At 40.6% G+C, this 2,500-nt stretch overlaps 1 long non-coding RNA gene across 1 annotated transcript in view; it reads left to right on the top strand.

Moving 5' to 3' along the window:
• The window catches only part of LOC113816646 (uncharacterized), a 3,572-nt gene extending 2,910 nt beyond the window's left edge, over window positions 1-662 (top strand). The window contains exon 3 of the long non-coding RNA XR_003476727.2: window positions 98-662. This is a non-coding gene — a long non-coding RNA (uncharacterized lncRNA). The remainder of the gene's footprint in view (window positions 1-97) is intronic.
• Window positions 663-2,500: the final 1,838 nt, after the last annotated feature.

The raw sequence follows: 2,500 nt of genomic DNA, 5'->3' as shown, positions 1-2,500 counted from the left end.
ATTGCTATCATTGTTATTGTTAAGATAATCATCTCAATGATTATTGATATCATTATCATCGATTACCCCTATTAACGTCTATCATTTTTCCTTCCAGTGCCACAGTCTTTCCCTCCAGACTATTGCAGATATGTGAAAATAAGATGCTTCCCTGGATCAACCCATATTTGCTGCGCATTTTTTTCAGGATAAAACGTGTTGAGAATGTGATTTAGATTTTTGAGAATGAACACTACAATAAAAAAAGAACATCGGAATGGAGAGTCCATACCAAATTATTATATTTCGAAGACTATGTGGTACTGAAAACATGTGTTACAGACAGAATCGTTTAGGATAAAACCACTTGCATGATAAAAAATGTATCCCTCTTATATAGACAAAATAACTTGAATGATAAATAAGTGTCAGCGATTAAAATGTATAAATATTAAGAATGCACTCTCTTGATTAAAAAAAATAAAATAGAAATTGATTTTGTTCTTGCAGTGTATGTGTTTTAGACAAAATTAGGATAAAAACACCTGATTGCAAAAAAGTGTCTAGGATGACGAATGGAGGAAACACGAACACTAAAGATTGTATTGTTTCTCCAAGCGACTTATTTAACCTTTATCACCACTAAAAGCTAAGTATACGTATCTCACAATAAATATATATAAAATAAAATAAAATGTATAATTTAGACTATATTTGAGCAAATATTCCTGTAAACGCGCATGTACAAATTCCCATACGCCGCCTCAGCATGTATTTTGCAACATTTCCTTATGAATACGAGCTCGATTTATCTCCTTTCTGTAATGCTATAGTCTTGTTCCCTCGAGATCACGACGACGAGTGAGTCTTCGAGTGTATGAAAGGATGATGTTTGTGGCTTTAATTTAGGTAACACACAAACACACATGCACACGCACACGCACACACACACACACATACGCACACACACACACACACACGCGCACGAACACACACACGCACACACACACACACATACGCACACACACACACACACACACACACATATACGCGCACACACACACACACACACGCGCGCACGAACACACACACGCACACGCACACGCACACACACACACACACATACGCACACGCACACACACACACACGCTCACGAACACACACACGCACACGCACACACACACACAGACACAGACACACACAGACACACACACACGCACGAACACTCGCACACACGCGCACACGCACACGCACACACACATGCACGCACGAACACACACACACACACGAACACGAACACACACACACACACACATGCGCACACACACACACACACGCACACGCACACGCACAAGCACGCACACACACACACACACACACACACACACACATACACATACACACACACGCACACGAACACACACACGCACACACACACACGCACACGAACACACACACACACACATGCACACACACACACACATGCGCACACACACACGCACAAGCACGCACACACACACACACACACATACACACACACACACGCACACGAACACACACACGCACACGAACACACGCACACGCAAACACAAACACAAGCACACGCGCACGAACACACACACGCACACGAACACACGCACACGCAAACACAAACACAAGCACACACACACACACACAAAAACAAACAAACAAACACACGCACACGAACACACACACACACACACACACACACACACACACACACACACACACACGCATACATAAATACGATCGGATATAGATACATACGCACGCACTCACTTCCTTTTTCCTAGAATTAAAAAAAAAAAATAAAATAAAAGGATCTCGAAACCGCAAAACCCGTTCCTCCTGATGTTCCGATCGTCACTGAATGCTTCATACTCGTAACTAAGCTGACTCGGGCTGAAAACGAACAGATTTGGGAGATTATAACGATGGCCTGGATAGGGAATAGAACGTCGACAGCCAGTAAAAGATCATATGATTATCATTATCTTCTTGACTGAAAAATGTTGATTAAAAGAGGCATTATTGCGAAGGTATCAAGCTCAATTATTCTGGTGGACCAAAAGTAATATATTTGACAACATATGTTGGCTTAGAAGCCCTAGTCAAATATAAAAAATAACAAGTACTCATGGTTTGTTTTAGAGCCAATAAGGAATAACAGTCGTAAAAGACCGACCAAACGAGCCATTCCCCGAATTAATAATATGACAAATACTAAGTAGTATGGATTATTATGCGGCACCATCACTGTTATATCTTTGTGTCTTTGAGTCGGCAGCGCAACCACTGAATTTATATATAAAAAAAAGTAAATAAAAAAAAAGAAAGGAAAAAAAAAGAGAAAGGGGGAAGAGATATTTAGTGACGTTCTCCGTTCCCAGTGAACCTGGGCTGAGATGCCAGTTACATAATTTTGAAGCAGCTTAGTTGTACTAATTTGATTTTACTTCATATTCTGTCTGAATAGAGGGATAAAAGGATGTATAGGAAG

Source organism: Penaeus vannamei, chromosome 26 (assembly GCF_042767895.1).
Source record: "Penaeus vannamei isolate JL-2024 chromosome 26, ASM4276789v1, whole genome shotgun sequence".
NCBI classification, from domain to species: Eukaryota; Metazoa; Arthropoda; class Malacostraca; order Decapoda; family Penaeidae; genus Penaeus; species Penaeus vannamei.
This window is presented reverse-complemented; position numbering and strand designations above follow the sequence as displayed.